Source organism: Sciurus carolinensis, unplaced genomic scaffold, assembly GCF_902686445.1.
Source record: "Sciurus carolinensis unplaced genomic scaffold, mSciCar1.2, whole genome shotgun sequence".
Taxonomy (NCBI): Eukaryota; Metazoa; Chordata; class Mammalia; order Rodentia; family Sciuridae; genus Sciurus; species Sciurus carolinensis.
Window position 1 is genome coordinate 642,384 of NW_025920175.1, and position 14,793 is coordinate 657,176.

Sequence of the window (14,793 nt, forward strand, 5' to 3'; positions counted from 1 at the left end):
CATATTGCTTTCTACAGTGGTTGCACCAGTTTGCAGTTCATCAGCAATGTATGAGTGAACATTTTTCCCTACATCCTTGCCAACATTTACTGTTACTTGTGTTCTTGATATATTTCTGACTGAGATTAACTCTCAGTATAGTTTTAATTTTCATTTCTCTCATTACTAGAGATGTTGACAATTTTTTCATATTTTTTGACCATTTGCATTTCTTTTGTGAGGTGCCTGTTTGGTTCCTGTGCCCATTTATTGATTGAGTTTTTGGGGATTTTTGGTATTAAGTTTTTTGAGTTCTTTGTATATCCTTGAGATTAATGCTCTGAGGTGTAGATGGTAAAGATTTTCTACCATTCTGAGAGCTCTTTTGATTGTTTCCTTTGCTGCAAAGAAGCTTTTTATTTCATACCATCCCATTTATTGATTCTTGATTTTACTTCTGCTTTAGGAGTCTTAAGGAGGATGTCTGTTCCTGAGCTGACATGATAGAGAGTTGGGCCTACTCTTTCTTCTGGTAGGAGCAGGGTTTTTAGCCTAATGCCTAGATCAACAAGACCTTTTCTTGGGCAGCCGCTGAAATTATGAGAAATCCAAACATAGTAGCAAAAGAATGTCACATTCCTAGATGGCCATTTGAACAGTGGTGAATGGAGGAGAGTTAAGCCTCAGAATAGAGAGAAGCCAGATGAATTTGAAGTTTCTTTCTAAAGAAATTCTTTAGAAATTTAGAAATCCTATAATTATTATAATAAAATTTGTTATCATTACTAGTATTTAATTAAAACTATTCAGTGTTTTCATTGGAATTAAAGCTTACTCTTATTAGTGAGATCCTCATGATTTCAGAGGGAAAAAATATAGTGCTATAGAGTTAATAGGTAAAAAACATCTTTCCAAATGTCTGACATTTCTTAATTTCTTACAGTCTATGCAGTAGGTCATATACTATTTAAGAGCACTGGACCACCAAATGCAAGTAACCCATGGTTGGCTTAATTCTAGTCATATTAAATGGATATTTTAATTAGATCAATTAAGTAAGGGGAGAAAAATTTATTAACATAGGCCAGAGCATCTTAGTATGCTTGTAGCAAATGGGACTCTTATTCCATGCCCAAGTAACTTGCAAAGGGAAGTTGGAAACATGAGTAATTGGAAGAATCTGCATTATGGGTATGAGAGTAGGTGATCCAAAGGAAAATGTACAAAAATTTCAGCTTCTTATGGTAGCAGAAGCCTAGCACACATTCTTCCAGCTTTTGCAAAAAAGAAATCTTCAGAAGAATCCCTATGACTTTACCAAACTTCCAACAGGAACCCTGAGTTTTTTATTCTAGCCATGACTTACCTGTCTACATACGAAATTCTTGTCTTTCTCATCCCTGAATTTTATTTTCACTAGTTCATCTTTGACCTAGTTTCTCCTAGTCTTTCAAGCCTGCCCAGCTCAGTCTGTCCTCTTCTTTGGTCTGTGTTCCCTCTACTGTATCCCATTTTTCTTCTTCCTTTATCCTCTGGAATTATTGCCCTCTTGTCAAGGGAAATATTCCACCCTTTTCTATAACACTGAACCCACATTCTTGCCATGAAAGAAATCAAGTTTCTTTGTTTTTGCCTGTTTTGCCAGTCTAAGAAGTGTTCTTTTATTGAGCAACTTTCTTTCCTTGAAAACCATATTATATTATACCAATTCATTACCAGAAGGTATAATGTCATAGGGTGACATTTAGATTCCACCACAGATTGGTATAACCTGCTTTTTCAGGTTCATTTTCACTAGTCTTTACAATGCATCAAGTCTTCTAGAAGCACTGGATGACTTACTCACTAAGCAACAATATAGCATATATCTTGTACACAGAGCTTTTGTTTCTGATGTTCTCCTCTTAGTATGCCCTCCTTTTACTTTCTGTTTATACAGGACAAAACTATGCATATTTCCTCCCTCCTTTATTAGTATATTGAAAGTTATTTAAATAATCATGTTTATTTAACTTTCTATTCCAAGGCTAGACCAATGCCTAGCACATAGAAGATATCTAATAAATGTCACTACTAATGAATACAGTATGGCCTTCAAGCAAATAAAGTTCTGAATTCTGAGGTAGAAAATTCATAAGATCTCAGCTTATCAAGTGCCTTGGCCAATTTCTCTTCATGTTAAAAGGCTGAACATGTCTGGAAGACCAGTATGGCAGCCATATCTCTTTTCTCTTGTAACATTATACCAAAATGTGCAGGGCAAGTCAGGATTTCAGAAAGTCAGGATTACACAAATACAACATGCCTTACTCCTGAGAGTAGACCTTGAAAAACCCATTAACACAGAGCTTAATTTAGGCTCTCTTCATTCCCACATTGTCTTGGGACCCTGGGAAAATAAACTTCAATTCCTCACTGTTTTTCAACAACATTGTTCAGCAAACATTTACTGATCTCTCAGTATATATGATCTCCTAAGTGCAGAAAAAACAAAAACAGAAAATCCCTATTTTCATGGAACTCAGAGTCATAGAAGGAAGGTAGACAAGAAACAAACATTTAATGTGTTCATTCACTTCACAGATATTTACTGCATCCTAAGCAAATGGTCTAGTAACAATGTAGAGGAGCTACTATCGTAACATTGAGCAACAAGTACCCAATTCTTCCATGTCTATATACTAAAAGAAAAAAGGAAATTTTGATATGAGTGGGAAAATCATCAATATTTATATAAAATTAGAGGAAAATGACAGTAATTTGAGTTCTGGGTATTACAAGTAATTGAGGATGTTGGGAAATAATATTATAGGAATTAAGAAAAATGAAGTCAGGGGTATTCATAGAGGTGATATCAAGAAAGTTCTTGGCTGCCATGCAAGAAGCCTTTTTTTTTAAATGTACACTATAGAGAAATACTGAAAGATTTTAACTGAGAGAGGAGAACTCAAATCAGATTTGCAATTTAGAATACATGTTAGAGGGAGTAAAATGGGAATGTCAGTCCAAGTAAGACCTCATGAAGCCTTTAAACCAAAATAATGGCAATGTAAATAAATAGAAGGTGACAAACTTGAATGAAACTTCATAGGAACTGTTAAAAGGATTTGATGGTAGAACACATGTTGGGAATAAGAGAGAAAAGAATCTGCCCAGGTGCTGTGCCATTATTGTAAACTAGGAATATGAAAAGAGGAGCAAGATTTGGGGGGGAGACAAGAAATATGATACAATATGTGTCTAAACAAGATAAATATTGAAAGTTAATGAATTCAAAGAGAACTGCATCATGGCATGTTGTAAATATCTTTGTCCATCAAATCTTAACAGATTTTTGTTTTTGTTGTTTATGAACTGTCACCACCAAGAAATAGGTCTCTACCCCCTACTCCTCCATAAAGTTTCAAGCTAATAAATGCAAGACTTACTTGCATTTATTTACTCCCTCTGACATGTATTCTAAATTGCAAATCTGATTTGAGTTCTCTCCCAGTCAAAATACTTCAGTGGTTCTCTATAGCCTACATAAAATATAAATTGCTTGCATGGCAGTCAAGAACTTTCTTGATATCACCTCTATAAATACCCTATAAGAAGTAATTGGAAATAAGCTCTTAAAATGTATTTCTTAAGCATCCTAAAAGACCTGTGATTAATTTCAAAGGAAACATTTCCATTCTTCCTTATTGATTTATAAGTAATAATTTCTGTAGCTAAATGAGAAAACACATCAAAAAACACAGTAAGCTCTGAGTATTGAATTTCTGACCTCTGTGTTTCAGGAGGAGCATATCAGGAGAGTTAATGGAGTGTGCCCAGAAAAGGGCAACTAGAATGACAAAGAGCATGAAGCCTGTTATATAAGAAACCTGTGCTGGTTAGCCAGATAATGAGAATATTAAAGTAGTTATGACAGGTGTTTTTCCCATATTTTAAGACCTGTCAGGTGTTAAAACTCAATTCTGTGGCTCCAGAAGGAAGAGTTTGTTCCTATGATGCAAGTGGAATAGAAGTAGATTTGGGGATCAGTACAAAAAATAATGTTCCAGCAACTACAGCAATCAATTATATCATCTCCTTAGATGGTGGTGAGATCTCCAAGACCAGAAACTTTTAAGGAGGAATGCAATGATCACTCGATATTGTAGAAAGAAGGATTGGACTGAGTAAGACACACTTCTGTACTGAAATTCTACATTCCAGGATTTTATAGAGTAACACTTTAGGGTTGTGGCTTAAATTTTCTACATGGCATACTGCCTACATATCTGGTCATAAGGCTATCTATCTGGACAAAATGCTAATTGTTTGAGCTAGGGTTGTTTATATAAACTTAAATGTGATTCTGCCTTTGTCTAGCCATGTCCTTGGTGTTAGATCCTAGTACAGGAACTGTTTGTACATTAATGCTTAAATTTATTTGCCAAGATTGGGTATTATGAGTTACCATTGGCCTTACTCCCCACACAAACTCCTATCTAATAAAAGAGGTTAGAAGGTGAGACTTATCTTCCATAGGACTTTAGCATAAAATGTGATTGAGAATTTATGTTTACTTCTTTTACTCTCCGTTGTATAAAGTATCTTTTTCATTAAGATACCTATGTAGGTGTGTTTCTCCAGTCCCCCCCTTTTTTGATATGGTGTTTTATTACATTGTTCAGGCTGATTGAACCCTGGACTCAAATTATGCTCCTACTTCAGCCTTCCAAGTGCTGGTACTGCAGGTCGTGTCACCACATCCAACTTGCCTTTTGACCTTGTATCTCATTTTCCATGTGTTCATATTTCATTTAGCAATTCAAAGACTATGTTAGGGAGAAGGCAGGTATTTGTTGGAAAGCAGAATACAGTGAACATGTTGAGACAAAGCAGAATAAAGTAAGCTACACATATTGATACAGGTGAATATTCTTTATCTGAAATGCTTAGGACTAGAGGTGTTTGGAACTTCATGTATTTTCAGAGTTTGAAATATTTTCATATACATAATAATCTATCTTGGAGATGGAACCCAAATCTAAAAATAAAATTCACTTATTTTTTATATGTACCTTATAAACATAGCCATAAGATAATTTTATACAATAGTTTTAATGTGCCTGTTTTTTCACTGTGAGCTATCACATGAGGTCAAGTGCTGAATTTCCTACTTGTGGCATCTTGTCAGTGTTCAAAGATTATTGGGGCTTGGAACATTTCAGATTTCTGTTTTTCCAATTAGGTATGCTCTACTTATTATATTTTGATGGTGGAAGGATTAGGTAATCAAGCAAACTATAATCTCTTTGAGTACAGAAAATTATCCTGTATTTTTTTGAATTCCTCATAACACAGTAATTTTTAATAGGATCATTGTTTTTACTGAGAGAATTTACACTCAAATTTTAATTTTTTTTTCTTTAGGGCTAAAGAAACTTTACTCACAACATGAAATGATGGCAGGTATAACTAAAACTTAAGAGGAAATGACAAAAAGATAAGAAATTCTCCCAGCATGATTATGGTAACTTTTTCTACTTATTTCTTAACACAATATTTTACTACATTTCAGTTTCCTCTTGTTAATTTGAGAATTCTCATTAAAAAGGGAACAATATTTGTGACAACTGAATGGGGACATATTACTAACAGTTTCAATATAGATGAGGAAGGAGAGAAAACTCAAGAAAAGGGTATAAAGACTATGTTTAGGACTTAAAAGTTAGGTATAAAAATACTCATGGGGGAAAAAAGTTAGGTATGTTATTTTGGGAGAAATTGCTTGAAGCAGAAATAAAGGTGCCAAAGGAAGGAAGACTGTGTTCAATGAATAATAATTTCAAATCTGTTGAGTAGATTTACAAATCTGAAGTGACTGCTTTGCTGTCTATCATCAGGTGAATAACACATGCAGGTTACAATGACTTGGAGCATGAAAAGTCCATGTGTCTTGGTAAGGTAATGACATCAGCTGGCTGCTTAGTGCTGCGGTGAACACAATGATTCAGAAGTCTGAACTTGAGCTGGATCCTAGGGTTGTTTTTATTCAGAAAAAGTGGAAATTGATTGTTGAAGTCCCCAAAATGGTGGTTTTTCTGCAACTGACTGTACTAGCATAACTCCCCTATCTTGGAGGAAGAGAAAGTAATTTTTTATTTAATCTTTTTATGCTTACCAGCAGCTCTCCTATTTTCTTCCCTCTTTCATTGCTACAATATCTAAAGTTTCTACATCCTATGCTCTCAGGCCTTTCCCCTTGCTCCCCATAGTCCCTCGCCTCCTTACTGCTGACACTGTTCCCTTAGTAGTCATCTATGATTAGATTCCAATCTCTCACTACTGAGCTTGGCATTTTTAAACATTTTCCCTTGGAGTGCTTTCTTTCCCTTCTTTTCTGGCACTAAACTCTTTTATTTGGACTTTTCTCCTTTCTTTCCTTTGACTTGTTCTTGTCCCACCACCTTCTGACTATAAGCAGTCCCCAAGGATATAATTTGAATTTTATTAAGGGTTGACAGTTACATTCAGCATTTCATATACATGGGATTTATTTAATCCTCATAACAATCCTGCAAGGCTGGAACTAGTGAATCCTTTTGTGAAACCTTCATGAAAACTCCAGCTCTTGACCTACTGTTATAAGATAAATAAATGCATGCATACAAACACCTGAGTTAATATCATCTCCAGAAAGCAAAGCTCTCAAATTCTTCATCTTATAGAAGAAAAAGTAGGTCCAGAGCTTCAACATGTCGGCTTAGGACCAGACTTCCTCAACAGGACTCCCATAGCACAAGAAATAAAAGCAAGAATTAATAACTGGGATAGATTCAAACTACAAAGCTTTCTCTCAGCAAAGGAAACTATCAGCAATGTGAAGAAAGAGCCTACAGAATGGGAGAAAATCTTTGCCAATCATACTTCAGATAGAGCGCTAATTTCCAGAATCTATAAAGAACTCAAAAAACTCTGCACCAAGAATGCGAATAATCCAATTGACAAATGGGCTAAGGAAATGAATAGACACTTCACAGAAGAAGATATACAAGCAATCAACAAACATATGGAAAAATGTTCAACATCTCTAGTATTAAGAGAAATGCAAATCAAAACTACCCTAAGATTCCATCTCACCCCAATTAGAATGGCGATTATCAAGAATACAAGCAACAACAGGTGTTGGCGAGGATGTGGGGAGAAAGGTACACTCTTACATTGCTGGTGGGGCTGCAAATTAGTGCAGCCACTCTGGAAAGCAGTGTGGAGACTCCTTAGAAAACTTGGAATGGAACCACCATTTGACCCAGCTATCCCACTCCTTGGCCTATACCCAAAGGACTTAAAAACAGCATATTACAGAGATACAGCCACATCAATGTTCATAGCTGCTCAGTTCACAATAGCCAGATTGTGGAACCAAACTAGATGTCCTTCAATTGATGAATGGATAAAGAAAATGTGGTATATATATACAATGGATTATTACTCAGCCATAAAGAATGATAAAATTATGGCATTTGCAGGCAAATGGATGAAACTGGAGAATATCATGCTAAGTGAGATAAGCCAATCTCAAAAAAACCAATGGACGAATGATATTGCTAATAAGTGGATGATGACACATAATGGGGGGTAGGAGGGGTTAGTGTTACGGTTAGAGTTAGGTTTAGGGAGGGGGGCAAGAATGGAGGAAGGAAGGACTGTATAGAGGGAAAAGAGGGGTGGGAGGGGTGGGGGGGAAGGGGAAAAAATAACAGAATGAATCAAACAATATTACCCTATGTAAATTTATGATTACACAAATGGTATGTCTTTAAGCCATGTACAAACAGAGAAACAACATGTTTCTCTGTTTTTTATTATTGTAAACATTTGTTTACAATAATAAAAAAAAGAAATTTCAAAAAATAAATCAATAAATAAATCTATTTTGTTCAAGCCTAAAAAAAATCTGCTAATCTTCATTATGATTAAGAGATAAACTACCAAAGTAAAACTTCTTCTTCTTTTTTTTTTTTTTGGTACCAGGGATTAAACTCAAAGGTGGTTAACAATGGAACCATATTGCCAGTCCTATTTATTATTCATTTATTATTTTGAGACATGGTCTTTTTTAGTTGCTGAGACTGGCTTCAAATCTGTGATCTTCCTGCCTTAGTCTCCTGAGTCACTGAGATTAGAGACATGTGTCAACATTCCCAGTCAAAATAAAACTTTTGACAAATGCCAAAAAAGTCCATTGTTTCAATCTCAGTATAAGAGGAACTGTGGAAATGGTAATAAACTGATCATATTTCTTTTCTCCTAAGGGAATGAGAATATTACTCAGGTATGGCTAAGAGTAGACAGAATGAAAGTTTGTGTGTTTGGGGAAATATTCATATATGAATGTTTGCTGTAATAGTTGGATAGCAAAGATTTAGAAACAATAAATACTCATCAGTAGCAAAATAGCCACATTAGAGTGTTATAGCTAAATTATGTTGTAATAGACAATGAAGCTGTTGAAAAGAATGTTGTTGATCTATCTTATATGAATATGGATAAATATCTATGGCTTATTGCTTTCTGAAATATTGCAAAATACTAAATAACATATGGAACAATCATTTGATTATGAAGAAAAACAAAACCATTTATTTCTATACATGTGAACATATTTTTTCTCCCCTAACCCCATTTTTCTGTGTAGCCCTTGAGAAGGTTTCCAGTAACTGTTGGTTTTATTTAGGAATATTGTACTATGTGTGCAACTTTTAATTTTTATAAAGACCTTGTGTATTGGTAGAATTATTTCCCAATGAGTTTTTTTGCTTTTGCTTTTTTTTTTTTTTTTTTTTTTTTTGCGGTGCTGGGCATTGAACTCAGGGCCTTGTGCTTGAGAGGCAAGCACTCTACTGACTGAGCTATCTCCCCAGCCCCCAATGAGCTTTTAATCCTTACTTATATAGTATTGTTTGAGTGGAAAGTTAGAACGTGACTTTGAACCTCAGAAATTGTAAGAAGATATATGAATCCTTTGTTTTATTTCTATTTTTAGTGCCGGGGTGCTTAACCACTGAGCCATATCCCATCCCTTTTGATTTTTCTAAGACAGGGTCTTTCTAGGTTGCTGAGGCTGTGTAATTTTAAACAGTTGTGGCTTAGGAATGTCATTAACTTTCCAAAGTGAAATTTTTATCAAGTATATTACATACACAGGGTTCCATTAATTCCATAAACTTTATTCAGAAAGCAATATATTTCATTGTTAATTATTACAAATGGTGCCTGTGATCAAAAAGGACGCCTGTTGATAATGAAGAAAATCCTTACAGCTATCCTAAAGAATATTTACTCGGGCTGGGGAGATAGCTTAGTCGGTAGAGTGCTTGCCTTGCAAGCACAAGGCCCTGGGTTCGATCCCCAGCAACGCAAAAAAAAAAAAAAAAATTACCCAAGTGTGAGGATGGAAGTGATTGATGAAGTGAAAAGTTGCATATCTTCCTCAGACTTAGATCATTTTGAGTACTCCAGTAACTAAACAAAGGGGACTAACTATGGGGCTGAGATTTTAAACTTGATATTTGAGCTAAAGTATTATATAGTTCAATGCATTTCAGGTTGTTTGTTATATTCCTTTGGGCATTTACATGTACACATTTGGAAGAAATGGTTTTCCTTTGATGTGCATCTCACTTTTTTTATTTCAATTTGAAATATAGTATTTGTGTATAATATAGTACAGACTTCTTTCTCCTAGTAGAGTTGCAGGGGAATTATATCTACTGTAAATTTCTGTGTCATTTCAAAAAATCTGTGACATAGCACATATTGCTAAAAATATGTCCACTGACCCTTTTAGCAATTTGAATGTTACCCTTTTACTAATTAGAAATCCAGAGACTTGCTATCAAAATGTACCATGCAACATTCATATTCTCCAGAACTTGACTATATTGTTAATGGGACATACAATCTTTGTGTTGAGGTCCAAACAGGAAATAGGGTACAAATACTCTGCTTGGGGTTTTCCAGTCTTACTTTGCTTTTCTGTCACTCCCCAAACATCTCTTCCCCAGGCCATTTCTATCTAGGGGAGGAGAAAATAAGTATATTCTATAGAGTGTTATCTAAATGCTGATTCTGTGTCTGTGGTCCCTTGCAAGTTCTCATTTGGTCTAGGATAAACTTTTGTGTCTTCCTTGTTTCCAAGATTCTTTTGTCCTTATACTCTGCATGCTTCCTAGCCACTTTTAGGAAAACTTTCTGAGAGCATTAATTTTTTTTCACTGTTAAGTGTAGGGGTCTCTCAGCCACATCGCATGTGAATTAGAAGAGGGTTAACTGCAGGAGGATGATATTGGCTATAAATCAATTCATGACCCATAAACTTATCTAACCAATAAATACACAAGAGCCAAGGCTCTTTTTTAAATGAGACAAGTTGTGTTCAGGTCTGGCCATACCAGTTCTGGTCTCTCACAACATGGAATAGCCCAACTCTCCTTTATTTATAATCACACAGGTAAAGGGAGCCAAGACTGGGAGGAGCTTCTTCTGTGACCAACAGGATGTGGTGGAGTTATGGGAGCCATTTTCTTAGGGAAGCTATCATATAATCAGGAAGGTAACTATTCCCACAGTGCCATATACCACCCCCCCAACAATCTGGGACAGAATTTTGTGTCTGCCAGTTCCAAGAAATCAGGCCTATGCATCATGAGGCTTAACCTCATCTGATTCTACTAGATAAGGATGGCTTCCCACAGTTAAGTATACAGCTCTTGCATGTAAACCACATGCCTTTCAAAATTATTGTCGCACTATAGATTTTTTAAAAATCTAGTTTTCTATTTGGTAGTGAGGAATGAAATCTCATTCTAAGGTATATCTCTCTTCCCTAGAGGAAATGAATAACCTTGGTCCTCAAGTAATAAGGCTATAGGTAAAAGTTCAGGGAAAACCACAATATTTTTCCAGTTATTATCTCCAATTTTTATCTGTCTCTACTTTCTTTGAGAGTAGAATAAATCATAGTCATTTTGCCATTAATTTCATTCAGTTCTTTGTCACCAGCTTTGCAGTGTCTGCTAACAGAGTGGGTAGGTTCCCAATGGCCAGAGTTGAGGAAGCACAGGAAAGATAGTTGAGAATCATCATGTTTATTTGCCAGACTCTTAACCTCCCTATACTGAAATTTTCTTGGTATGGAATCAGATTTTTTTATTAGATGAATTTCTGCTATCCATTTTAATTGGGAAGAAATGATCTGAAGCTTTCATAAATTCAAGTGATCATATGAACTATAGATTTGTTATTTCCAGCATAAAATTATACAGTCCTAAGAACTTGAATATGACACATTAAAATAATTTAAACATTCAAAATTTTGACATGTGTCAGAGGGTTGAAATTAAGTGTTCCTGGGTGTCAAAGATATTGTTTCATTTAGTATATCATATTCTGTTCTGCATTGTCTTGTTGGTATGTCTTTTGAACAGTAACTTTTACCATCTGACATTTTCACAAAGGTTTTAAACTTGAGATGGTATTTAATTAGGTGGGGGAGTATGTAGTTGGCGATATTTCAATTCTTGTAAAAATCGTTGTCCATGAAGGTGGTGTATTGTTCAGCTTTTTATCTCTTGACCAAAATGCCTGACAAGAACAGCTTAGGGGAGCAAAAGTTTCTTTTGAGCTTATGGTTTCTGACCTCTCAGTTCTCAGTTCATTGTCAGTGACTTTGTTGCTCTTCACCCTAGATAAGGCAGAACACCATAATGGAAGGGCACGGCAGTGAAAAGCTGCTTACCTCATGTCAAATGAGAAGCAGGGTTTGAGGTGTCAGGGATTTTGGTGGGCGAGACCTGGGGACCAGGGTCATGCCACATGCATCCAAAATGGCTACTGGCAGAGAGCCAAAGGGCGTACTGAATATGCCTTGAGAAAAACAGGAATCATTTACCATTGACTGTATGATAATTAGTTTAGCTGCTTAGCGTGTGGACAGATAAGTCTTACATGTATGCTTGAGCTCGTGATCGCTTGACCTTTAATAGGATTGGATGGTCATATCTGATTACAATTGCTTATGCATGAGACTGCTTATATATTGAGGGTGTTATCTGAATAAAGCAGAAGCTGCTTCATGAACTTCTGAAGAGTGCATGTCATTTGTCCCGCTGGTCAGCGGCAGGCGGCAAGTGGTGGCCCAGACGGGGAATTGGTGAGTGCTTGGGTAAGTAATAAAGAAGAAAATTTTTCACTAGCACAGTCAACTAGCAGTCAACTAGCAGGTTTCCCTGTTTGAGGAAACAGTAGCCTTAAGGTTTAATGGAAGTTTCCCCTAGTGAGGGAATGTATCGAAAGGCTGTCCCAAGAGACAGCAAAGGACGTCCTGTAGTAAATGAATATGTGTAAAGTGTTATTTGTGTTATCTTTTCTTGTTTGGTTTCTGTTTGTTGTTGTTGTAGTGATATGGACATTAGTTCATTTCTGTCTGACTTCCAAAAAACCAAAATTTCAAGAACAGTTAAGAGAAGGGGAAAAATGTTAGAAATTGTAAAAGAAGAATAATCAAGTCAAGCTTTTGAAAGAGAAAGTAGATTTTCAGACTCAGAACAGGGATGTGACTCTGAAGAACACAGGAGCTATCTGAGACAGAGCTAGAAAAGAAGTTCTCTCAGTGACATTTAACTCCTACTGTACCACACCCTCCAGTGTATAATCCAGGTCACCACTCTTTTCCAAGTTGTAGGGTGCATGTAGAATCTCAATCAGTGTTCCCAATATTCCCGGTATTTGAAAATCAAAACAATCAGAGATATCATCAAATATTAGATATAAAATTAGTAAAACAATTAAAAGAGGCAGTTATGTCCTACGGAATACAAGCTGCATTTACCATTTCTTTATTACAGAATGTTGTAAGTCAAAATCTTAATCCAACTGATTGGGGTAATTTAGCAAAAGAATGTTTATCTGGGGGACAATATCTCATGTGGAAGGTGGCTAACCAGGAGTTATTTTCTGATACTGCCCAATGTAATGTAGTTGTGGGCAATCCTCAATGGAATCTAAACATGCTGACAGGCCAAGGACCATATGAAAGGCAAGGCAATCAGATTAATTTCCACCCTGGTGTGTATCAGCAAATTAGTGCTGATGCCACTAAAGCTTGGAAAATGCTTTCAGGTGCTGGTGATCTTTAAGGACAGTTATCTCAAGTTATTCAAGGTCATAATGAACACTATGCTGATTTTGTAGACAGATTGATTCAAATAGCAGGACATATATTTGGAGATGTGGACCAGGCTATGCCTTTAGTGAAATGGCTTGCATATGAGCAAGCAAATAAATGGTGTAAAGAAGTAATAAGATCTTGTAAAAACAAAGACCTTGGAGCCTACTTAAAGGCTTGTAGGGATATTAATGAAAATTTTATTCAAGGTCAGGTGATGACTACCATGCTTGCACAGAGTCTTAGAGGTAATACTAGCTCCCGCCCAGGCCAACAGCATTATCAATGTAAACAATTATGACACATGAAAAAGGACTGCCCCCACATGGTTCTGTGCCAAAATGATGTTCCCGATGTAAAAAAGGGAAACACTGGACAAGTGACTGTAAATCAACTAGAGACAAAGATGGTAACCCTTTACCTCCAAAAAGTGGGAATCAGGGCCCCTGGCCTCAGGGTCCACAAATATATGGGGCTATTCATTCCGTGCCTCGGACCCATTACCCCTTGACTCCCCAAATAGACAAACAAGAGGAAGCGCAGGATTGGACATCTGTGCCTCTGCCAGAGCAGTATTAATTCCAGAGATGGGAGTACAACAAATACCAACTTCAGTGATCGGCCCATTACCTAAAGGAACAGTGGAACTAGTTCTGGGGAGGATTTCTTCTGTTTTAAAAGAATTAAATATTGTCCCTGGAGTTATAGACCCTCATTGTACAGGAGAAATAAAAATCCTTGCTTCTTCACCAAGAGGTGTAGCAATAATAGCTCAGGGTGATGGCATAGCACAATTGTTGGTCTTACCCAGCTGCCATGATCAATATCCATCAAAAAATATTAGGGGAAAAAAAGGATTAGGTTCTACTGGCCAAAATAGGGTCATGTTAACATTGGATTTAAAAGATAGACCTATGACAAAGTTAGTGATAGAAGGCAAAAGTTTTGAGGGCTTATTAGATACTGGGGCTGACAAAAGTATTATCAAAATTACAGAATGGCCCAAAGCCTGGCCACTTCCACAGGCAGATCAGACTTTAAGGGGATTGGGTATAGCTTCCAATTCTAACAAGAGTGCAGCCATATTAAAATGGAAGGATGAGGAAGGTCATAATGGTACCATCCAGCCTTACATCCTTGAACATCTCCCAGTAAATTTGTGAGGGAGAGATATCATGGAACAGATGGATTTACATCTCACATCTGAGATCCCATACAGTAATCTAAAAGCTAATCAAATGATGTTAGCCCAAGGACACATATGAGGAAAAGGTCTTGGGAAAAATAGTCAAGGACCTATTCATCCATTTGAGTTACTCCAAAAGAAGATAAAAAGGGATTGGATTTTCATTAGGGGCCACTGAAGCAATTAAAATAACATGGAAATCTGATAAACCTGTCTGGTTCCCTCAGTGGCCCCTCTCAAAAGGTGAATTAGAAGCGGCCCAGCAATTGGTTAAAGAACAACTAGAGGCCAGACACATCAAACCATCCACCTCTCCTTTCAACACACCAATATTCATAATAAAAAAGAAATCAAAAAAATGGAGGCTATTACATGACCTAAGAGCAGTAAATTCTATAATGGAGCCCATGGTACCTATTCAATT